Genomic DNA, 26,158 nt, shown 5'->3' with positions numbered 1-26,158 from the left:
GAGTATTCAAAATACAAACTCAATTAATGCCCCAGGCAAAGGAGTTTAATATACATAGGAATTTCAGCAAATGCACATACTTGGATGATATTCTGGTTTGGGGCACATCTTCATACCCAGATTTAAAGTTGACCTCTGGTGCTGATTGGGTGGAGTTTGCATATATTCCCTGTGACCATGTGGGCTCCTTGTGGATCCCTCCCACATACCAAAGATATGTGAGTTAGTCACTGTGGAAATAACACTGGGGACAGTTCCTAGGGTACTGTGACTAACTCGCATATCTTTGGTATGTGGGAGGAATCTGCAGGAAGCCATCGTGGTCACAGGGAATATGTGCAAACTTCACACAATCAGTACCAGAGGTCAGAATTAAACCTGGGTTACTGGACCAAAACACAAAGTATGATGATGTGTCCTGACCCAAACATCCTCTATCTATTCCCTCCACACATGCTGCCTGGCCTGTTGAGTTCCTCCACCATTTTAAATTTTGCGTATGATTCATACATTGCAATTTCTTGTGTCTCCTGGGTCACTGCAGTTGTAAGGCAGCATCTCTATTGGCTGGACCATTGTACTGTGTTAGCGGTGGCCACCTTGCTTATCAAGTATCTTTACGCCTTCATCTTAAAAATATTAACTCTGCTTCCACCAACCTTTGTGGAAGAGAGTTCCAAAGACATGAGCCTCTGAGAGAAAAATCATCTCTGTCCTGTATTGGTAAGCTCTTGTTTTTAAACAGTAATCACCATCTATTTTTTAACAGCCCAACATCTTTTTCATCTCTACCCTGTCAAAATCCCACAAACTTTGGATGTTTCTTCATAAGGGACCAAGATGTTAAACACGCAGCCATTTTTTAACTGAAGCTTTAGTTTTAGAATTGAATAATGTTGAGCGTACTTCATGACATCAATAAAGCCATCTCAAATATTGAAAAACGTTTCTACTTTCTAGTTCTGAACCATGCTTTGACCGAAGTACATGAAAACTGAACAAAGCATAATTTTGACTTTCATAAGACTTGATGTGCATTTGGCATTGTCTACTGATTTTTCATTTGACTGTACTATCTATTATCACTCATGGGAGATTGAATATAAATTTCCTTTGCAGAATGTGGGCATTTTACAGCTAATTTCCATGAATTGGATTCTGGACCCAGGAATAATGCGCAATTCTTCATCTATCTATGTGAGATATCTTATTACTCCAGAGCATTCCTGTTACACTTTTTTTTACCAGTACTAAGCTTTCAAGTCTTTTGAATTCTGCTTGGACAGATTATTTTTAGCAAACAAAAGCATGCCCACACTTCAATCTCTGGAAACAATACACTGTTGAAAATATTCCTTGTAAAGTTGGGAAATAATGGTGGTGGAAGTGGTTTCAATAGATAATAGATTTAAAAAGGAAAACAGACATATATGTAAAATAGTTTAAAAGATTAGGACAATGTGGAAAAACAAGATAATTGGACAAATTTGTTTACATTTTTAAAGAGTTCCATTTAGATTCTGTGCATGACTGTTGACTGGTTCTTTCGCATCACAAGTGTTCCAATATTGCTCTCTCCACAAGCTACTCGACAATATATTTTAGAACCTATACATAAGAAGCCTATATTATACAACAGCTACAAACATATGGAGTGGATAGGGGTGTTGTCGCACGCTAGGTGTACACGAGCTTCACAGAACATTTGAGTTAGATTGATGACAATGTCTTTTATGGTTCATAAACTACTTGGGTTTCTGGAACTTGTGGACATTTTTTACTTCAAACCAAGCTCCAATCATTTACCATGTATTGACTTACTATCGTTTAACATGATCTCCAAATAAGTTTCTTAAAACAGAATGTGCAATACGAGGAATTAATTTTTTATTCCTGCTTTAGTTAAACACATAAATATTACAATATTATTGCAAGAGGTTCATTCAATTGATGCTAATTGATTTGGATAAAATGGAAACTTTGGAAGCAAATTTGATTTTGTTTTTCTGTTGGAAACCAGTTAAGTAATTAATTATTTAATTATGAATCAAATGATCTTGTTAGAGCAATTTGTATTCAGCATCGAGAATGATTGGAGTAGAGAAAATGTGAAGAAACAAAACAAAACAAGGAAAATAAGGTTGGAAGATAGTTCACAAACTAAGATAATTCGTAGCTCTGAATCTTTAATTCAGCCTCCAATTAATGTCCCATCAATCTTTTTGTTTTGCTTCTTCCTAAGATTGGGATTACTTTATGATTTTGCGTGTCTCAGTTACTTTTTAGTGCAGCAGCCAGTTAGGCATGGTTTAAGTTTGAGCCTGGATAGTAAATGGCAATAAGGTTATTTCATATGAAAGCCAAACATACTTCTGAAGTTGAGCTCCAATCTTCACCGGAACACTTTTCAACACCACCTGCTAGAGATGAAACTCTGGGTGATTTCCCACATTATAACTCAAGGGTATCATTCTTCTCTTTGTTTTAACTGTGGTCGGTAAATCAGAACAAGGCATGTACTGTCTCTCATGTCTCTAACAGAAATGACAAAATTACAATGAGCAAATATTCAACTCGATTTTTCAGCCAACTCTTTCGTATAGATCTTGGAAGATTTAAAATGCTACTCCTGGTAGGTCTTTTTTAACAGAACAGTGAATTCAGTATAAACTATGTTGTTGATTAGTGAAGCAAAGACTGGAGTCTTTGATAAGTAACCACAGTGTTTATCTTCTAATATGACAACGCTTTTACCTACAATTCATTTTTTCCTCCTGCAGATTAATATTTAGAAATGACTATTTGCAAGAATCTGGCAGAAGAGATAAGGAAAAATAAGATATGCTAACACTCTGACTGAATTAGGACATTGTTGTACAGGAACCCAGGCCAATTAATTAAGCCTGTCTGTTACTTTTCAACAATGTGCAAACAAACCTATGTAAAACCCTTCATCATTTTCATCATTTGTTTTTCAAATGCAAAGCGATTGTGACAATTGGTTTCTACACCCTGGTTACATATGCAGATTCATGATTTACTCGTCGCCTGCATATCTCATCAGGGAAAAAATATATAATTTTTCGTTTTCAAATCATATGTCTTATACATTACGATTTGGAAAATGAGAAATCAGGCAGCAGTGTTTCTAGTTCTGGTGGTCTGAAAGTAAGTGGATAAATCAAAGCTGAAAAAAATAGACAGCAAGACGGTAGACAAATGGATGTAATGTGGTGCTAGTTGGCATTGCCATTGGAAATGGTTGGTAGTAAATGGTAATGATAAAAACAGCTGATGGCAGACAAGGAGGGTGTAAGAACAAAGTGGAAAAAATGTAATAAAAATGATAGTAAACAGGGGAGGCAGAAATTACTGCATTTGGGAAGATAAGAAAGATAGAAAGTGAAGCTTATAATGTCTCTTTGGAAAAGAAGAAGTGGAAGGCTATCTGGTTTTAGTATGAGAAGAAAATGAAATGGTTAGCATTATCTGATGGGAATGGTGAGGGAGAGAATGGGAAGGGGGAAGCAAAGGAATGGAAACAGCACATATGCCAAGGAAATTGAAGAGTACCAGTATGAATGGAGAAGAGTGGAAGAAGAGTATGAAAGTAATGCAGAGGTTGAAAAAGGGACGGATTGTGAAAAAGACGGTGCAGATAGCATTTTGCTGAAATGATGGGGCAGGTTCACTGTGAAAGGATGGAAGTTATATTCATACTGTTTATATTCACTGTTTCAGAAAAGTGGGGCAGTGGACAAGCATAACAATCTGTCCATTGGAGGGAACAGGATGGACAAGGGATCTCCATGAATGGGGAGTGGGAGGAAGTGGATTAACACATACAACTGTGCATTGGTAGTGAGTTGGAGTTGAAGGTGCATAGGTAAGGGACAGATTTAAATTTAATCTTATCTCTGAGAAAAGAGGGTGTTTTGAGCACAGTGTCTCGGTGAAAGTGTCGGATGCATGCGTTTGATCTTTCAGTGAAAGGGTGGGGTGCTAGATGGACACTATCTATGTGAGAGAGTAGAAGAGTACAGTGTTACAGTGAAAGAAATGAGGGTAAACTAGAAGGAAAAATAAAACAATACATGAGAGGTACAACAAATATATTAGAAGGAAGATCCATAGAACAGTTAAAGCAAATTTTTGGTCATCTAGAAACCAAGATGATCATACAAACAATGGTGGATAAATCTGATATGTACTTTGTATTAATCTTCACAGACGAAGAAATTAAATGTACATGTGTAGTTGCTTCAGCATCTATTTCCTACAAGAGTCCCACTTACCCGACTGCCGGCACCCGTCATAAGTCAGCGTAAATTTTCAATATGTTGAAAATTCAGCGACGACCAGAAAGACGCAACGACTCTTTGGGTGACTAGAAAATCAGTCTAAAACATACAGAATGGTGAAACAGACGGGAATTGCTTTATGGACCATTCTTGCTCCTTATGTAACATCTTATTGTTAATATTCTCATTCTTTTTTTTAGTAATCTCTGCAAGATATCTCTATATCCTCCTCTGGACCAACAAACAACTGAAATCTCTCCTCCGATTCTGGTCTCAGGCATTTCCAATGTTCCTCACTGAGTTTTCTCTCTAAATCTTTCCTCGTTTTTGCCTCTCACTCCTTTTAGGATGCATCTTAAATTATTTATTTGACCAAGCTTTCTGTAAATTGTTCTAACAAGCCTTTTTGTGGTTAATTGTAAATCATGCCTTATGATATTGTTAAGAAAGGCTTTTGGTAACTTCACTATTTAAAATCCAAGTTGTTGTTGGAGCCAACTTTTTCAAACAACTTCCACATGCTTGTGTATCCCTTCGCTCCCAAGCATCGATCAATCCCTGTCTGGCAGTGTAGGGCAGTCTGTTCCAAATTTTCCTTTGAAACTACTTTGTAATTAGCTGATCCAAAGCGTACCAAAATGACTTAGATAGAGAAAATCAATGAAGAACTGTGTCTATCGCAGCAATGTTTCTTCAACGTTCAGCCAGAAGTTGTGCTATGTCCCTCGGCTAGTTACTCCATGACGGCCTGAAATGTTTCCTGATTGCCTGACAGATGTAATACCATAGAGTGAATCAGGTTCTATCTCCATGGGACAGTTGGGCCATCTCGTGGTTTAATCAACTGTTACCGAAACCTCTTGCTGAAATCAGCAGAGAGCCCTGTCTGAACTTATACAGAGTGAAAATAGTTACCTGAACTCTCAAATGTACAGTAAGTTGCTGTTATTCCCACATTTTATTATGTGCTGGAGAATAATGCATACCTTCCTGCTCAGTTCTTCTATGTCTCTCAAAGCCTGACTTCAAACTCATATTCATTCTTCCCACCCTGACCCTAAATTTATGCAGACACTTTAGCAAAGGTTTTACTAATTGTTGGTATTCTAAGCCATTATTACAACAAGCACTCTTATCCATTTGGATACTCTCACAAAATAAAATCTGAATTTGGCCATAAATACATTTAAAGTAAAATTACGGTTGATTTATAAGGTCATAAGTGTTGGGAGCATAATTAGGCCATTCGGCCCATCAAGTCTATTCCGCCATTTAATCATGGCTGATTTATCTCTCCCTCTTAACAACATTCTCATCCCTTCTCCCCATAACCTCTTTTGCCTACAAGAGCGATGCAGGGAAATTGTCAGACATGACCAAGTGGATATGCTGGAAGTGCCCAGTCCACTTCACAATGGGTGTAATTTCACCTGGGGTTTAATGTTAGCATGATCTACTGTGGCCCAAAATGATTTTTGTTTTGTGAGTAATGCCTAAATGACAATTGTTAACTGACACAATTCCTTTGTTTCTCTCTCCAGTTTCTCTGACTTAAAGCATTGTCACTTGTTTGTAAGACCTGAACTGAATGGAACTGTTTCATCCACTGTATTAATTATTTCATTTTATTCCAAGAATCACTTTCATGAGCAACAAGATTATGAAAAGCACTGAGTGGGAAGGCCAGCTTTATATCGATCTATGTTAGCAATAATACCGATATAAAGACCAATGAACTGCCAGAATATGCAGTTATCTTTCATCCAAAACATATAATTATTCTACGGTCAGGCAAACGCCTCCGTTGCCATGCTCTGAGAACGGAGAGGTTGAGAAGGAGTTTCTTCCCAGAGGCCATTCAGACTGTAAACTCCTATCTCACCAGGGACTAACTTTACTGAACGTTTTTCCTTCCAATATTTAATATGTAAAAGAATATGTGTGTGTTTATGATTGTGTTTATAGTTTGTTTGTTTGTCTTTATGCACAAAGTCCGCGAGCATTGCCACTTTTCATTTCACTGCACATCTCGTATGTGTATGTGACGAATAAACTTGACTTGACTATGTAATGGCATACGATAGTTGATGTATTTATATGTAAAGACAATGGTAACTTTTAAAAAAAGAAGCATTCCATCAAAGATTTTCAGAGCATTCACAAAATAATAATCAAATGCATTGTCAAAACTTGACATACATTTTCCTTTTCCTTTATATCTGTTTTTTTTTGCGGGATAAAGAGATCGGATGTTGTGATGCATTGCATTAAGTAAATGCCAAGAAGATCAGATAATGATAAATATAAAATAAAATAATAGGGGATCAAAAACAGCTGTGGTGAGCAGATCATACCAAAGCCATTTACCTACAATCTGATTACAATAAAATTCAATTGAATTCTAATGACAAGATCTAAATGAAATTGCACATCCTTAGTGACGTAGTGTCCCTGCCCACTGTCAAGACTGTGACTGGGAATGTGTTCTTAGGAACATTTCTGGAATCTAAAATAAGGAGAATGATTGAAATCTGTGTTCATTTGATCTATGTCAGGAGAGTCAAGGTTTACTCTGAAGTTTGCATGCTAATAAAATTTTTAAAACAATCTTATTATTACTAATACATAATTCTTGCATGCCACAGTAAAAATGGGACAGAGGTAGAAAAGCTGTCGTACAGAATAGGTATCCCAAGAATTCATTGAGGGTGAGGTATTTTGTTACTTCAATTGGAGATAATGCTTCTATTAATCCTTTTTTTATATTGACACCGGAGACCTTTTAATCCATCGGATCCATACTAGCCCCATTCCGTTGCTTTATAAATTATTGCCAGGTATTAGTCGATTCCTTTTGGAAACCCCTGATTGCAGGCACGGAACTCGCTATCAAAACATGGAGGGGACCAGGGGACACAATTTTTTGGCGGCCCCGCGCGCATGCGCACACTCACACACACACGCGTGAGGCTTCGGAAGCTCAATCCAGCGCTAAATGCAGCTCAACTCTTTAACCTCATTCAAATGGGCGGAGAACGGACTTGGCTACCTCGGCGTTTTTATCACAATACCTATATTTGATATGTTACGCACAAACTTCCTGCCTCTGGTTGAGAAAGCTGAAAGAGACTTTGACCGCTGGTCAGTCTTACCGTTATCCCTCGCGGCCCGGATAAATCTGGTCAAGATGGTCGTCCTACCCAAATTCCTGTACCTTTTCCAGCATGTTCCTATATTTATCACTAAATCTTTTTTTGATAAATTAGAAAGGAGAATATCTAAATTTTTATGGGGTAGCAAACCGGCCAGAATTCGAAAGACGCTACTACAGTCTCCTAAGAGTGACGGCGGTTTGGCACTTCCTGACTTTAGGCGATACTACTGGGCTGCTAACTTGCAAAAAATCCTGTACTGGATGAATGATGATTGCGACCACCTACCGACCTGGGTACACATGGAAAAGGCGAGTTCACATCTCCCGTTGCGGTCTGTCCTATGCTCTCAACTCCCCCTTTCAATAACATCTGCGGGTGCAGGCCCAATTGCGTCCCTCTCGCTCAAGATATGGAGTCAACTCAGGAAAAACTTCGGTTTACAAGGCCCTTCCATCTTGACCCCACTGCTTAAAAATCACATCTTTAAACCTTCAAGTACAGACTCCGCATTCAAAACCTGGCATAGTAATGGGATCAGTAGTATCAAAAACCTATACAAGGATGGCATTTTTTTTGTCTTTTGCGGAGCTTTCGTACAACTATAGCCTCCCAAACTCCCACCATTTTCGTTTTTTCCAGTTAGGGATTTTGTGAAGAAGATATTCCCCCATTTCCCAAATCGTCCCCCTGAAACCCTGACCGATTCCATCCTAGCTCTAGATCCCAACCGGAAGAAATGCATCTCTTTTTTGTACAACTTGTTAGGGTCGGTTATATTGAAACCTTATACCTCATTAAAAGCTGCGTGGGAGGGCGAGCTGAATACGAAACTAACAGACCAGCAATGGGACTCTGCCTTGGATTTGATCCATTTTTCCTCCATATGTGCCCGTCATGGCCTAATCCAATGCAAAGTCCTTCACAAAGTCCACTACACAAACGCAAGATTATCTAGAATATACCCTGCTGTTAAAGACACCTGCAACAGATGCAATCAATCCCCTGCCAACCATAGTCATATGTTTTGGTCTTGCCCTAAGCTAGCAACCTTTTGGAGGAGTGCTTTCGACGTGCTAAGCAGAGCCTATGGCCAGACTATTCCTCCAAACCCACTGTCAGCTATTTTTGGTATTCCCCCCAACACCAACCTCTCTGTTGCGTTGAAGCGGGTCCTGGCTTTTACAACCCTGTTAGCCCGGAGACTGATTTTGCTTAACTGGAGACTTACCTGTCCCCCGACACACGCCCGCTGGATCAAGGAGGTGCTCTACAACTTAAAGCTTGAAAAACTTAGGTTCTCTCTCAAAGGCTCTACCAAGACATTCCTAGATACATGGAACCCTTTCCTGGAACTTGTTAACTCTCTTAACTTGTTTCCGGACTCGGAAGAGGACTGAGTGCCCTCTATCACAGCTCTGTCTTATTGCAGCTGCTATCCCCTCAACCCCCCCTCCCTCCCTCCCCACAATTTTTTTAATTAAAAATTTTTTTTTAATTTTTTTTTTAATTTTAATTTTTTAATTTATTTTCTTATTTTTCTTTTTTTTAATCGTATTTGTGTGGATGTGTACGTATGTGAGTGTTGTTTGTCCCCGGGTGGCGAGGGTGGGTAAGGGTAAGGGTTAAGGGTAAGGGTTTTGAGGGTCGTTTACATACAATTATGTCCTGATTATCATTGTCTGTTATCATTGTATGTATGCAAATTGCTGTTAAATTCAAAATTCAAATAAAAAGATTTAAACTAAATGCAGCTCAACTCTGCCTGTCTCGCCGGGTTAACTACAGCCCTGTCTGGACTGACGGGACACCGGCGCTGCTTCTCCGCGCTGGCCATATTTCCCGCAAGCCCAGGCAGGTTAACCTGGCGGGACAAGCTGAGTTGAGCTGGGTTTAGCGCTCCTTCTTTGCGCTGGCTGTGGGCCTGTGGGCACCGCTCCCAACCTCTCTGGCCACCCGTGGGGGGGGGGGGCACTCGGGTGCAGACGGGACAGCGCCGGAGACCCGGCCGGGATCGATCCTGGCTGCAGATGAGGCGCAGGTCTGTGCCGAGAGTGTTTTGACACATCTCCCTCCTCCAATCACCGCGTTCTATCCTCAGTCCCACCTCCTCCCTCCTCCAATGATCTCGCTGAATCATCATGTCCCGCCCCCATTGCCTGCTGGCCGACGTCTCTGTCGTCCAATCGGCGCCCTTGATCAGCAGTCCCACCCCCACTGTCTCGCGGAAAGCGGAGATATCACGGGTTTTAAAATGCGGATTACAAAAACTTGGGGGGATGTCCCCCACCTCTCAAAACATGGGGGGGACGTGTCCCCTCTTCCCCCCCCCGGGTTTTCCGCCCCTGCCTGATTGATTCTGAATCCACGATCTCTACAGATTGTCAGTTCCAAATGATTACCAGCCTCTGCGTGAAGAGGTTTCTCCTCAAATTCCTGCTATTAGCCAAACTTTTATCAGTAATTAGTAAATTATCCCCTTAGTGCAGGTAAACCGCAAAAAAGAGAATAAATGATAGGGTAGCTGGTAAATAAGGAGGGGAGCATGGAACTGAAGGGATTGCTGTATTGGATGTGGATTTGACAGGCTTAATGGTATTTTTTATTATTGTTTTAAGTAAGGAACAACCTCAGCTTCTCCAGTCTGACCCTTTTATTAAAATCCCTCATTCCTGCAGAATCTACTGTATTTTATATATACTTTTGATGACCTTCACAACCCTCCCAAAGTGTGAAGAACAGAATTGGATGCAACACCCTATTGTGGTACAACCAACATTTCCTTCGTTCATTTACTTCATTGCTTTAAGCTTTTGTTGTCTACATCTCTATTTACAAGATCACAGATACTTTACTAACCACCTTGTCAAATGACTTGTCACTTTCATGGATTTAATCTGATGTACATATAGGTCTTTCCAATTACTTTATGCCTTAGTCTTCATATCTAGGTGGTCCTTGCATTTGCCTCAGTGAGAATGAACACTGTTCTGAAAAAGTGAACTGTCAACCATAATTATCAATACAAATATTTATGGCACAACATTCCTCTACTAGATCTTCTGGATCTCCAGAACCAGACATAGTACACTATTACTTTTGAAATTGTGTAGACGAATTTGTAGCTCATGATCTATATTCTGGAGATGCTAGCGGCATGAACATTGATTTCTCCAATTTCCGGTAGCCCTTGCAATCTCCTCCATTTCTCAGCCCTCTGGCTCCTCCTCTTCCTTTCTCCTTTCTTCTTCCCGCCCCCCCCCCCACCCTACATCAATCTGAAGAAGGGTTTCAGCCCGAAACGTTGCCTATTTCCTTCGCTCCATAGATGCTGCTGCACCCGCTGAGTTTCTCCAGCACTTTTGTCGACCTTCTGCTGGAAACCAAGTTGTTCTCCAGGCAACAATGCAAGGGCATCGAGAAGATTTGACAGTAAATGCTGTCATGCTCAATGTCATAGATTGTATTTTCAAATGCCACCACCATTTACACCAAATGCAACAACCTTATAGTGACTAATGTACCTTATTCTGATCAATCACTTAACGTCAGATTCATTCCAAACATCCATGGGCCAGGTAACCCTAATACAATTCAAAGCTGGTACAGTCTGGTTGCAGACAGCAGAGAAATAGTATTTGCCAAGTTATACAGAGAGAACACCCAGACTTTTATGCCCCATGTCCTGTTAACAGTAGAAGCAAGGTTATTGTTCTCTGTTTCTCTCCTTGGAGGCAGAACATCTCCCAGATAACACCCCTGCCATCAGTGGGAATGTTCTGCAGTCAGTACAGAAGTTTCACAATAAGCAACCTGCTGGAGGAACTCATCAAGTCAGACAACATCTGTGGAGGCAATGGGATAGTCAATGTATCAGGACTAATTATCAGGACAAATCCTTATGCATGATCCTGAACTAAAATGCTGACATTTCCTTTGCCTCCATAGAAACATAGAAACATAGAAATTAGGTGCAGGAGTAGGCCATTCGGCCCTTCGAGCCTGCACCGCCATTCAATATGATCATGGCTGATCATCCACTCAGTATCCCGTACCTGCCTTCTCTCCATACCCTCTGATCCCCTTAGCCACAAGGGCCACATCTAACTCCCTCTTAAATATAGCCAATGAACTGGCCTCGACTACCCTCTGTGGCAGGGAGTTCCAGAGATTCACCACTCTCTGTGTGAAAAAGTTCTTCTCATCTCGGTTTTAAAGGATTTCCCCCTTATCCTTAAGCTGGGACCCCTTGTCCTGGACTTCCCCAACATCGGGAGCAATCTTCCTGCATCTAGCCTGTCCAACCCCTTAAGAATTTTGTAAGTTTCTATAAGATCCCCTCTCAATCTCCTAAATTCTAGAGAGTATAAACCAAGTCTCTGCTGGACTCTTGATCCCAGTATCTGCAGCCACTTGTGTCTCCATTTTACAAGCCCCTGGTTTATGCTGTACTTTATGTTGTAATTATAGCTTCACAATCAAACTTGGTCTTGTTATAGTAATGGTAAATATTACTTTCAATATAACATTGACAATTTGGGGATTTCTTAAAAATGAAAACCTAAATAAAACCAAAGAATGTAATATAAAGTTTTTGTGAAAATCCCTCAATTTGAACAAAGTACAAGATTTAAACTAACATATTACTATGAAATATGAACAACCAATGGACATGAATATAAAATGGAAATTTACTGCGCTCCTGAACATGGCTGCAGTTTGCAAATTAGTTGTTCCATGTCTTTTTCACAACAAAAAGTGAAGTGAATGTATGCTTTAAGAAGGAGGATTTGCCAATACATGCATATTATAAGTTCAAATTGGCTATTGACGATTACCAGCACACAGATTTATCATCAATGAGCAAACACATGAACCCATTGTCAATCAGCTCTTCTCCAGTGATTGCTATTGTTGTTGGTGAAACTCATTTGCTGGGTCCTCGCGCTGCCACAGAAAACCATTTAATCTGAATGTGTTCATCACTTGTGTTTTATGTGGCTTGCAAACTTCTACTTTAGTGAAAATGGGAAGATTGTTGAAATCCTTCTGCAAAGTACCTGATAAAAGAATGAAGGTCTTTTACATATCCTCAAAACAATACTGGAATTAAGGGGAAACAAAAGGCCAGCTGCTGGAGAAAAGCACTCACAAAACCACCCTGCTGCAGCACACTATAGATTATTCAACTATGATGTTCCGTCTTTCTGTTATATGTTAATTAAAAGCTTGTTTGTTCAGTAAAATTCTAGCTAGGAGTTTTATAAATCAACTTGAGATTCTGTGATACTGAAAAGACTTAGAAATCTTTCTACGGATTTTTTTTTGTTGGAAGTCTGAAATGTTTGCTTTACATGCTATATCTCTCTCCCTCTCTCTTTCTATGTATATATACATACACACACACACACGTATATATATATATATATATATATACACACAAATTGCTCTCTATGCTTACATGCTGATGCTGCATGGGATTTTCTCTGTGTGCTTGAGTGTATGTGCTGCTCTTTGGAATGTCAGATATGACACTAGGGCCTAATATGTTACGAGGAGGAGGAGCCATCCCAGAGAGATTACAACAATGCAGCATCTGAGAATTAAGTGAATAAGAGTAGAAAATACGACAAGAATCACAGAGAAGGTCAGATTTTGCCATATGACGACACTTTAAAGTTGGAGGTGAATGTTGGCAACTGATTATGGGTGCAATCAAAGAGTGTTTCAGTACTGTGGGCTGGATACACAACAGAGCACAAGTAACAGAGTGGAACATGTAGCAGGAAGGAAATTGGAGACTTGGGTGTTTTAAGGGATTGGGAACCAAATGAATAAAGTGTGTTCCAGAGATGAGAGAGCAATGTATTATAGAATGGAGTTAACAAGTGGAGTGTAAGAAGTGGAAATAGTATTACTAGTATCTGTCTGTCTATATAATGTATTATGTCTGTCTATCTATCTAATGTATTTCTGTCTATCTATATATCGATCTATATTGCATATACAGTATGTTCCCATAGTGCTGCTGCAAGTAAGGATTTATTTTCCTTTTGTCGGTACATTTAACACTCTTGACTCTCTTGAATGCATCAGAAAAGGATGTGTATTAAACCACCATAACCAGAGATGGGTTCATTGCAGGTCATCGGCCAGCGAGGGGTAGAAATTAAGTGGGACAGGTCAAAGGGGCTAAATTACATGACAGGAGTCAAAGAGAAAAGGACGTGCAGGACATGCGTTAAGAATATATAGTTTATTATAGGACACTGTTGGAGGTTGGGTTCTTTGTGCCTCGCAATACAGGAATAACACAATGTTACTGGATGAGAGAGTAAAAGGCTTGACATGACAATTCCGTTCCATGGCACCAAGGAGGCCTTGCAAAAACGGAAATCACTGGAAACGAGGACAAAAGCTTTCTCATGTCTTGCACTCTGAAGATAATAGAAATAAATGACTTCAGATGCTGGTTAACAAAGACCAAGCAAGTAGCAAGCAGACACAAGTGAAGTGGGATATTTGATAGGCAATGGTTGGACAATGGCCAGAGATGAAAAGACAGAAGGTGTGAGAAGAAAGGATTGAAGAGTTGTGAATTGTGACGCTAGAGGAAGGAATGTCGGTGGTAGGGAATAAACAGGTGCGACTCCAGGTGGGGGGGGGGGGACGTCGGAAGGCTGGGAAAATGGGGTTATATGGAGGTAGAATGGAGAGGAGTGGGGTAATGTAGTTCCCTATAATTGGAGAATTCAATGTAAGTGGAATAGGAGGTGTTGTTCCTCCATTTTGCATGTGCCCACAATTTGGCAGTGGAGGAGGCCCAGGACAAAAAGGTCCGTATGGGAATTGGAAGCTGAGTTAAAATGGATAGCAAATGGGAGATCCTGCAGGTATAAGTGGACCAAGTGTAATTATTCAGCAATACGGTTGCTGAGTGTACGCTTGGTCTTCCTGAAGCCATATCGGGAACACCTGATGCAGTAGGTGATGCTGTACTATAGGACTTTGGTTAGGTCGCATTTGGAATATTGCATGGTCTGGTTGCCCCATTACAGGAAATATTTGGTGGCTTTGGAGAGGGTGCAGAGGTGATTTAGAAGAATGCTGCCTGGATTAGAGGTTTTCAGCTGCAGGGAGAGGTTGGTTACACTTGGCATGGATACAATAGGCCAAATAGCCATTTTCATTGATGTATGTTTCAATGATATCCAGCTCAATCATTCCAAACACTTCATTACTGAAGAGATGACTACAGTTAGATGTAAAAGTCAAGTCGGGTTCCAGCTCAAATGTACATAACAACTGTGTCCGTGCTTACAAATTACAATATATGTTTTTAATAATACTTGGCAATCATTTTGTTTATTGATGCTAGGGAAATGCTTGAAGAAAAAAGATTTAGTCTACAAACATTTCACAATGGCATGAAATATAAAATTCCATTTTAAGAACGGTTTTTTTCCCCTAAAAGAAAGCTAAGGTAGTCGATTGAGATGTGAATTAAATCTGGGAATGTCCCCAAATGTGGGGAGAGATACAGCTCCTGATAAAAGATAACCATAAAATAACTTCCATAAGTTGGAACAATACAGGAGCTAGATCCAGCTAATATATTTTATGTCCTTGGACATTTACGTTTTGTTTTCTTTACCATATTTCAAATTCCAATCTCACATTTAGAGTATTGGACAAATATTTTTCATTACCTACAAAAAAAGATTACAAGTAACTGATCCCAAAGCGATTTAATATGCATCTTTTGGGTGCCCTCGTGACTCATTTGGAGATCATCCCCCTTTGTAAGAAACATAGAAGCATAGAAATTGGATGCAGGAGTAGGCCATTTGGCCCTTCAAGCCAGGACCGCCATTCAATATGATCATGGCTGATCATCCAAAATCAGTACCCCGTTCCTGCTTTTTCCTCATATCCCTTTATTCCTTTAGCCCTAAGAGCTATATCCAACTCTCTCTTGAAAACATCCAGCGAATTGGCCTCCACTGCTTCTGTGGCAGAGAATTCCACTGATTCACAACTCTGGGTGAATAAGTTTTTCCTCATCTCAGTCCTAAATGGCCGACCCCTTAAGCAAAATGTTTCTCCACATAGCTAATCATGAACATAGTAGGGGCTGTATGGAATCTACAAGATCAAATTAGAACTGTCAGCATTTAGCTATAGATATTAAAATAACTTCCTTGCATGTCTTGTGTGTGATGGTAGGTAGTCTGAAATGTAGTGGCAGATTCAGGAGCACAAATCCATTGCTGGGGTTTATTTACAGTGATGGAACCCAGTTCTGTGTGGATTCACCAGAATTGGCACAGGATTTCAGAACCATAAATGGAGCAAAACAAAATAGTAGAAAGTACATCAAGAATTTAAATTATGTTACTTTAATGTTTTGAATAAGTGGATTTTATATGTTTCTACAAACTATACTTCATATTTTTTTAAATTACACTAATTGGTTCTATTTGAATGTATCTGAATGCCAGGGATATTTTAAAAATGTTGAAATCAATTTAACAGTTTTAGAGCTGACAAAACCCCACCCCTCCAGCTGTCAAATGCACTTTCGGGGCTGACTTCTTCATTGCACTGCCTGAGGCCCAGTCACAGTTGGATTCAGAGCTGCAGAAGGCCAACAAGATAAGCCCTCTGCACAAGGCTCAAGTAAGTACAGGCATGGACAGAGAGAAGGACAACACAATCTGTCGAAGGGAATGCTTGAATGATGTAGCAGGCAAGAACCTCAGAATTACTATGTAAATTCAAGGGCGTTTTATCTCTGGGTTCAGCTTTCTCTACCGAGTTTTGCAAAAACGCAAAGTAAGTTTCAACTTCTCCACCACTAGATGGAACTAAATATACATCAGAACACGTTTCATGCCAACTCTCACATTTACAACAATTCTGCTCTGTGCCACAGAAGTTATTTTACAAGTTATGACCATATCTGTCTGTTTGTAAATGGAAAGTTAACATATTTAGTAGAGGCATGACTAAATCAAGAAGTGAATGTTAACGACTGAAGGGTCTTTGAGAATATTTTGCTTGTAAAAATGTATCATTTGTTTGACAAGCTCTCTGACCATGAAAGGTTTGTGCTGATAGAGACAAGAAAACATATCTGGTGAAAGATTAATTACTCTGGTCAGAGTATTATGGGCAGTTACCGTACAAAAATACTCTCTTATTGTGACATTTTTCTTCTTCTTAGCCAGTCGTTCAGAGTCAAGAATGATTTAGTTCTGCTCTAATAAGTGGCTTGGCTGGCGGCTGTTAAGGCTAAAATGAGACTCACAGACTTGGACAGGGCTGGACCAGGAGGTGTTTCACAGAGTGGGAAGGTGTTTGTGTTGTTTGGGGGATGGTGTGCTCCTGCTCTTTTTACTTGAAAATAATTGAAATGCTCAGTGTGTTCCCAGATGCTCCATCTCCACTTTAAGTACCACAGCCAAGGATTGCCATAGGTCTTGGAGGGTGGTACAGTTTAGTTTAGTTCTACTGCGTGGAAACAGGCACTTTGGCCCACCAAGTCCGTGCTGGCCAGCGATCCCCGCGCCCTTACACCATCCTACACACACTACGGACAATTTACAATAATACCAAGCCAATTAACCTACAAACCTGTATGTCTTTGGAGTGTGGGAGGAAACCGGAGATCCTGGAGAAAACCCATGCAGACAAGCATCCGTAGTCAGGATGGGACCCGGGGGTCTGGCACTGTAAGGCAGCAACTCTACCACTGCATCACCATGCCACCCTTTTGGTAACCTTGAGAAAATCGTCAAATAAGTTTATTTGTACCTTGCACATCTCTTGCTATAACAGAGCCGTGGGCCACATATGTACTGTATTTTATGAGCTTGGTCTTTGGCATGTGGATGATATGGCATTACCCTTCGACATTGTCTGATATAATTACTGCCACAACAGTGTGTTGATGTGTAAGTTGTGCACGTCCCCCAAAGTGTTCTTGGATTAAAAATGTCATCACACCTCAAAAAGGAAAAAGATCTATAGACAATTGAAGGCCAAACTCTAATAAAATAACCTCGACCTTAAGAACCAATGACCAGTGGAAGAAATGCAGAAGATCTAACAGAAAGGTGATAACCAAAACATGCATAGATTCTTTAGCACTGTCATGGCAATGAATGGCCCTGTCATCCTCGGATGAACTGTGATGAAACCCCAAAACAGAGTAGACAATAAGAAGAACAACCAAGTACAGAACATTTCAGTGCTGGCTGAAAGATCCACTTTAAAGAATTGCTCAAACTATGTTTTATCCTTGACACAAATGTCCTTTACTTTATCCCACTGCACATTACCCAGTCCAGGCTCATGACAATCCCAGGCTAATATGTCGAAAAGGACACATGAAAAACAATAAGGCCTCCAGAGCAGATGGTATCTCTGTGGAAATCCTAAAACCTGGCAGAAAGGATCATCTCACATGCAGTTACAACCTTATCTTCTTTATGCGGGAAGAGCAGAGCATGGCAGGTGACCACCGGGACACTGTCATTGTGACCAGAGATAAATATTGTTAATGTAAATTTTACAGTCGAGAATCCCTACTGTCAGCCTGAGGGACTGTCAAAGGCATCACTAGGATCTTCCAATACTCACCAAGATGTAGTCTTTACAAAGAAAAATTCAAGGAACATCATCAATCACTATACATGGCCTTTTTCAAACTCATTTGAGAGGGATTGTGAATAAATGTTCTGAAGTTAGTTCACACGATGATATGCAACTCAATGCTAACTAATAGGTCTACGACAAGGTTGAGTAAAGTTGTGATTCCAACTCTCATCTCAATTTTCCTCACTGCGATATTCCACCTTCCGTCCAAAAAGGTTACAGGTTTTATTCTTCAGACCAGCTTTTCCTCAGATACCTACATGCTGAATATCATCACTAATGCTCTCCTTCACTGTGAGGTGGCTTGTGAGAAATGGACATTGATCCTTGTGGACTTTTACTACTATTCTTTTATAGGTATGAAGTGGTTAAACTGATCAAGGTTGCTCAAGATTCCAGAGTCTGCCGTCTCTTGTGCCTCCATACATAATTGTACTGGTTTGCAGCTAGTCCATGGTCATTAAAGAGCTATTTGCCATTCAAAAAAATTCTATAAGCCAGAAAGTGAAGTGAATCAAACATTCTTGTGCAATGGCACAAAACATTAACTCAATGCTTAATTATTCAGTAAAGTAAAACACCATGTGCCACTAGATCTCTTCACTCTTCCTCTACTAACATTCCTCTCTGATGCAATCCCTGTAGATTCAGCAGAGGTAGAAGCAGCCTGTCTGATCAATGCTTCGACAGTTGGGACAGTCTTGATAGCCAACCTCTGAAGGCTTAATCGCATGAGGACCCTTGACAGCATCATGTACTCCCCTGCTCTAGTGCAGGCCTGATCAGCCAACAACAGGTCAGCTATCTTTGTAAATTCAAGTCACTTTGTTTGCAGTCCTTTAGATATTGAACAGCATTGGTTTAAGTATTTTGTGGCAATATATTGCCAAAGAATGTGGACTAGATGACATAATTGTCTAAGTGAATGTGTAGCTGCCACAGTTTAGTGCTTTTTGTAGCCAGTGTCATTTTCGAGTAGAGAATGACCATTGTGAACAATAATGTAATCTGCCCCATCCAGACCACAGATAGACACAAAATGCTTGAGTAACTCAGCGGGACGCATCTTTGGATTGAAGAAATGGGTGACGTTTCGGATCGAGACTCTTCCTCAGACCAGACCGGACACCATTTTGGGGATTACCTAGACACTGTCCACAATGGTCAGCTTGAGTCTCCGGTTGCATGTTATTTTAACACGCCAAGTTGTTGTCCTTGGCCTTTCCATTGCTAGGGAGAGGCTAAACTGGAAGAACAACATCTCATTATACGCTTGGATAGATGACAACCTAATAGTATGAATATTGAATCTTCCTATTCCAGATAACCCACACCTTAAATATTCTTCTCACATATCAACTCTCCAATCCATCTAGTTTTCTTATTTTATTGTAATAATCAGGATGTTGGGTTATACCAAACATTGACACAAAATGCTGGTATCTCAGAGGGTCAGGCAGCATTCCTGTACAAAATTGATAGATGATATTTTGGAATAAGAGTTTAAGAAGGAACTGCAGATGGTGGAAAATCGAAGGTAGACAAAAATGCTGGAGAAACTCAGCGGGTGAGGCAGCATCTATGGAGCGAAGGAAATAGGCAACGTTTCGGGTCGAAACCCTTCTTCAGACTTTTTTTGGATTACAACTCTTCTGACTGTTTGAGGTGGACGAAACCATTGGAAAGTCTGTCAGGGTTCAGGGAAATGGCGTGGGTGGGGGTTGGGGAGGTGAGGGAGAGAATGCATGTTGGGGGGTGGGGGGGAAGGGGGAAGGAAGCTTTTTGTAAAAATTACCTAAATTTGGAGAATACAATGTTAATACTGTCGGGTTGTAAGCTACACTAGTGGAATATGAGGTGATGTTTTGCCAGTTTGCGTGAAGCCACGCTCTGGTAACGGAGGAGGTCCAGGACAGAAAGGCTAGAATGGGAATGGGAAGGCAAGTTAAAGTGGTTGGCAACTGGGAGATCCAGTAGGTCTTGGGAGACCTGGTGTTGGTGTTTACCAAAGCAGCCTACGCTTGGTCTCACCAATATCCAGGAGCCTATACCTGGTGTTCCCCATGTGAGCTCCTGCACATCAACGAGACCAAGCATAGACTCAGCGACCACTTTGTCAAACACTTGGGCTCACAAGGGCTCCTATCTCTAGCCTCTGTCCAACAATCTGCCTCTCACCAGATGTCATCTTTTACTCGTCACCTTCTCGCTTTCTGGTTCTTTTCCTGCTCCCCCTGAAATCAGTGAAGAAGGGTCCTGACCCGAAACATCACCTATCCTTTTTCCTTCAGAGATGCTGAGTTACTTCAACATTTTTGTCTATCTTTAGTTTTCTTCGTTTTGTATAGCTTCCCCATTCCAAACCTTCACTGGGATCTATCTACCCATCTTTCCGTCCCCATTTAGTTCAATCTATCACATTCTGTCCCAACCCCACCCCACCCCTCCACCAGTTTTCAGCTGCCAATTATCCTATCCTCTTCTGATTTCATCTGCCAGCTACTAGTTTCTGTATCCTCTCATCCCTGTACTGCCACTTACAGTGTTTCCTCTTCCCCCTCAGTGCAGTGCAATGTCTCGACCTGAAATGTAGTTCAGTTTAGTTTAGTTTAGAGAGACATCATGGAAACAGGCCCTTCGGCCCACCGAGTCTGTGCTGACCAGTGATCCCCACACATTAACTATATTACACATTCTAGGGACAATTTATATTTATAGAAATCTACAAACCAAAGATCTCAGAGAAAACCCACGCGGTCACTGTGAGAATGTAAAAACTCCATACAGACAGCACCTGTAGTCAGGATTGAACCCGGGCCCCTGGTGCTGAGAGTGTTGTAAAACTACTGCTGTGCCACCGTATCACCTAAATTGAAATGCTGACTAAATTGATTGAGTTTTTCTTTTAAGAAGTAACAAGAATTGACAAGAGTGTTGAGGTGGACATTGTGTACATAGACTTTAGCCAGGCCTTTCATAATGTCGCCATGGTCGGCTGGTCCAGGAGGTTTGATCATATGGGATCTAGGGTGATCTAACCAATTGGATATAAAATTGTCGGTGGAATGAGTCAGAGGGTGGTAATGGATGCAGAATGGTGGTCGTGGCATTTTTCAGATTAGATGTCTGTGAGCAGTGTTAGGCTACAGGCAATGGTGCTGGGTCCATTGTTGTTTGTCATCTATATTAACGATTTGGTGTTAAAGTTGTGAACATAGTACATTTGTAGATTACACCAAAGCATGTGGTATAGTAGATGATGAAGAGGGCTTTCTGGGATACAATAGAATCTAGATAAACTAGAAATGGGCCAAAGAATGGCAAATAGAATTTGGAATTTAAAGCAGGGCAGAAGATATACAGTAAATGGATGCGCCCTGAAAAGTGTTGTACAACATGGCATTGAAGGCTGCAGGATAATATTATAGAGATATATAAAATTATGGCAGAGAATTCCAGAGATTCACCACTCTCTGTGTGAAATCATTTTTTTACACAGAGAGTGGTGAATCTGTGGAATTCTCTGCCACAGAAAGTAGTTGAGGCCAGTTCATTGGCTATATTTAAGAGGGAGTTAGATGTGACAGCCAGGAGCCCCAAGTCAGCCGACCTGAAGGACCTGGAGGTAGAGGGGTAAGGAGGTCTGTGATATAGGGGGGAGCAAGCCTGTTTAAGAGGGAGTTAGATGTGGCCCTTGTGGCTAGAGGGATCAGGGGGTATGGAGAGAAGGCAGGTACGGGATACTGAGTTGGATGATCAGCCATGATCATATTGAATGGCGGTGCAGGCTCGAAGGGCCGAATGGCCTACTCCTGCACCTATTTTCTATGTTTCTATGTTTCTATGATGCATAGATACGTTTTTTCCCCCAGATGATGTTTTTTCCCCATGTGTTGGGAAGCCTATCAAATCAAATCAAATTTATTGATAAAGCACATTTAAAAACAACCCACGTTGACCAAAGCGCTGTACAGACCAGAGCAGGGAGCTAAAATCAAAAAGGAAACAGGCATACACAGGAATGCACACAGCACATAGGTACAAATAATCAGCTCAAAGACACAAAACAGATCAGCTACATCAGGGGGATTCAAATACTAGTGAATAAAAATACGTTTTGAGCCTGGACTTAAAAGATTCGATGGAGGGGCAGATCTGATATGGAGGGGGATGCTGTTCCACAGTCTAGGGGCCGCAACAGCAAAGGTACGGTCACCCCTGAGCTTAAGTTTAGATCACCAGACAGCCAGGAGCCCCAAGTCAGCCGACCTGAAGGACCTGGAGGTAGAGGGGTAAGGTGGTCTGTGATATAGGGGGGAGCAAGCCTGTTTAGGGCTTTATAGACAAACGGAGAATCTTAAAATCAACTGTGAACCGTACTGGCAGCCGGGAGAGAGGCCAGAATGGGGAAATATGGTCCTTCTTCAACGTACCTGTCAGGAGCCTGGCTGCGGCGTTCTGGTACCAGTTGCAAGCAGGGACAGGGACGACTGAATTGATCCCAGTATACAGGGAGGTTGCAGTATTCCAGGCGAGAGGATATGAAAGCGTGGCTGACTTTCTCCAAGATCTTTGAATGAGAGGAACGGTTTTATTTTGGAAATGGTACGAAGCTGGAAGAAACTGGCATTTACTACTGAATTGACTTGCTTGTCAAACTTAAAGGCAGAATCAAATATCACAGCAAGGTTTTTGACATGAAGTTTGACAAGGGTGGATAAGTTGCCAAGACTGTTGGTAATCACTTTGTTGGAGTCAGGGGGACCAAATAGGATGACTTCAGACTTGTTCTCGTTCAGCTGTAGGAGATTCTGCGCCATCCAACATTTGATGTCGTCAAGGCAGCTCATGAGATTGATTAAATTTGACTGGTTGTTTGGTTTCAGGGGGAGATAAAGCTGTGTGTCATCAGCATAACAGTGGAATGAGATGTCGTGTTTTTGTGTGATTTGACTGAGGGGAAGCATGGACATAGAGAAAAGGATGGAACCTTGTGGGACCCACAGGAGAGGCTCGCTGGAGAAGAGGAAAAGTTGCCTATGTTGACAGAGAAGCTTCTATTTTTGAGGTAGGATGTGAACCAGCAATGCAGCGCCATCTACACCAACCCCGAACTGGATGACGGTCAATTAAGATATTGTGATCCACTGTATCGAACACCGCACTGAGGTCAAGAAGAACCAGGATGGCAGAGTCATTGGAGTGGACATAAAGGAACAGGTCATTGAACACTTTCAACAAGGCAGACTCTGTGCTATGGTAAACCCTAAAGCCTGACTGGAATCTTAGGGAATGGGTTTAAAGTATAGGGAATGGGTTTCAGTGGTAGAGGAAAGATTTAAAAGTGACCAAGTGGATATATTTGTCACACAGAGGGTGGTATGTGGAATGACCCACCAGAGGAAGCTGGTAGAAGCGTGTACAATTACAAAGTTTAAAATAAATTTAGAGAGGTACATAAATAGCAATGATATAGAATGTTATGAGTCAAATGCGGGCAAATGGAACTAGCACAGGTAGAAAACCTGGTTAGCATAGACAGGTTGGGCTGAAAGGCCTGTTTTTGTGCTGTGTAACTCTATGGATCTATGAATCCGAGTCTGAAAAGGCAGAGAAGCCCTAAACAAATCTCCATTCAACAGTTTGTGACATTTCCCCCCTCAGCACTTCCCCGCCTTCCTCCCCCCCCCCCCCACACGATTTTCAGTACAAAGTCTACAAATTCTAAGCTTTTGACCTTTTTTGTTGAAGTACCTGCAAGGTTTTGGAAGCTTCTGTATGTACTGGTGATTTTGATAACACCGTTCTAATCTAATTTAAAATTGCATTAAATTAAATATCTTTCCAATTATTTGCAATAGTAATCTACCATTTTTCTTATATAGCTTTGAATACATTTCTGAAGCCATCTCTTCTGAAGTCCATTTGGTTCCCTGTTCCAGCAATTTCTTTGCACATGAAAATGTGATGGGAAAAAAATGATTAATGTATATCACATTTCCTTAAGGCTCTGATCTCGATTTAGCTTGGTCTGCTCTATCAGAGATGATTTCCGGTAAGGAAGGTTTGTGAAACACCCCAGGGTAGTGGCACATAAGCCAACAGTGTGATGTTCAAAAGGGAAAATATGTGGTCTGAATCACAAATTGAAGTTTTCATGTAACCTATTAATGACCTTATGGGCATCACTTCCTGAACCTAATATACTCCTTTAATTAAATAATAATGCATTTGCTATTACTTTGAATATACTTTGGTGCAGTATCTGTACTGCCTGATATTAACCGTAACAGTAACTGCTCTGCAGAAAACTAGAATCTACATTTACAGTCAAATAAAATTAATGAGTAAAGTTGGAAAATAGTGAAAATAGTCGATAGTGAATTGTGTGATAGGAATTTGTGAAAAACAAATGGTCAGCTATTATAAGCATGTTGCATCTTCTGGAATTACTGAAGCTTTTTGAATTGGTTACCACATTAGAACTTTATAACTTTCTACAATGACAGCATTGAGAAATCCTAGCTTATCTGTAGATTCCTTACCGCACAGAATCAACCTCGGCCATGCCCAGAAAATGTCAGCATTGCTGAGAAACAGAACAGCTTGATATTTAGATAAACGAGAATTATTAAAGAGGCAGAAGTGTGCGCATGATTTTTATTTAAAAAGGAATATGTTCACTATTCAGTTGCCTTCTTCCGAAAAGGGCACTGGTAGTGTTTTGTTGCATTAGACATTACTCTTAGTACTCTGTGGGAGGATTCAGGGGTTGGCTTATATACACCTGGACACCTGGATATAGAGAGCAGTGACATGTTTTTCTTCTGTCTGGCAGGAGGAACTAATCCAGTTTAGGGCAGCAAGGTGACAATAGACCTATTGATAATGGATGAAAATATAGCCAATGTTTTCATGCTGATCTCTCTAATATCAAGAGGCATACACCTAGTGTTCTGATACATTTCATCTGAAGCTCCATGTTGTAAAATTCCTATTTCTTCTCTGATACAACCCTCAATTTAACTATCCTCTTGTCGCTAAATAGATGTGCAGACGCATAGCTATAATTCTGATAGATAAATAGTTGCTCTGGAGCCTAAAATAATTTAAGCATGCACGTAGAGAGATTCAAATTAGCAATTTTGATTCTTTCATCTCCCTAATTATGGCCAAACCAATGATTTGATGTAGTTAATGCAAGCCTTTAATTCCTTCTCCTCTAAATGTTTTGAGATTGCTCTGTGGTTATTCATAGTTATAACATGGTTCAGGTACACATACAGGTGTATAACTCCTACAAAGCACATGATGTAAGTGTACCCATCTCACTCTATGTTTAAAGCATCCTGAATGAGAAACAAGGTATCTTTGAAGAAAATACTTTTTCCAAAAATGTTTAACTTTGGAAGAAATTGAGATATTGCAGCATCAGGAAACTGGATAGTTAGGTGTTCAGATTTCATGGCATTTTGATTCAGCATTCCTGGCAGAGAGCTTTGCTCACAGCCCTGGAGGGCAACTGATTCAGATCTTTAAATATATTCAGGATATTGATAATGCATAGGAGGGTAGATAAGGTCAGGTATTGAGGAGGAATTAAGAGCAATCAATTTAAATTGGAAAAAAAAGGAAGAGATGACATATGCATACATTTTTCATGGAAGATTACTAATTTATTGGACAGCGATCCATGAGTTCTTGTGAGGACTGATTCCTTTCAGCCTCTCGAGAAAACATTAGGCACTTTATGTAAAATTACATGCAACAGTAGATATTTGGTTGCGCCATAACAGAAAAGATGTGGAGGTTTTGGAAAGGGTGCAGAAGAGGGTTACTGGAATACTGCCTGGTTTAGAGGGTTTCAGCTACAGGGAGAGGTTGGATAGACTTGGATTGTTTATTTTCTGAAACGTCGCAGGTTGAGGGAGACTTAATAGAAGTATATAAAATTATGGGAGGCATAGATGGGAAAGAAAGTCAGAACCTTTTTCCCAGGTTGAAATGTCCAACGTTAGAGGACATTGCCATGAGATGAGAGGGAGA

The 26,158-nt window shown here is 40.6% G+C and overlaps 1 protein-coding gene across 3 annotated transcripts in view; it reads right to left on the bottom strand.

Moving 5' to 3' along the window:
• zfpm2 (zinc finger protein, FOG family member 2) overlaps positions 1 to 26,158 on the bottom strand; it is a 660,636-nt gene that overhangs the window by 11,850 nt on the left and 622,628 nt on the right. The window lies entirely within an intron of this gene.

This window comes from Amblyraja radiata, chromosome 4 (genome assembly GCF_010909765.2).
Source record: "Amblyraja radiata isolate CabotCenter1 chromosome 4, sAmbRad1.1.pri, whole genome shotgun sequence".
NCBI classification, from domain to species: Eukaryota; Metazoa; Chordata; class Chondrichthyes; order Rajiformes; family Rajidae; genus Amblyraja; species Amblyraja radiata.
The sequence above is the reverse complement of the archived record's forward strand: the minus strand, read 5'-3'. Positions and strand labels throughout refer to the sequence as shown.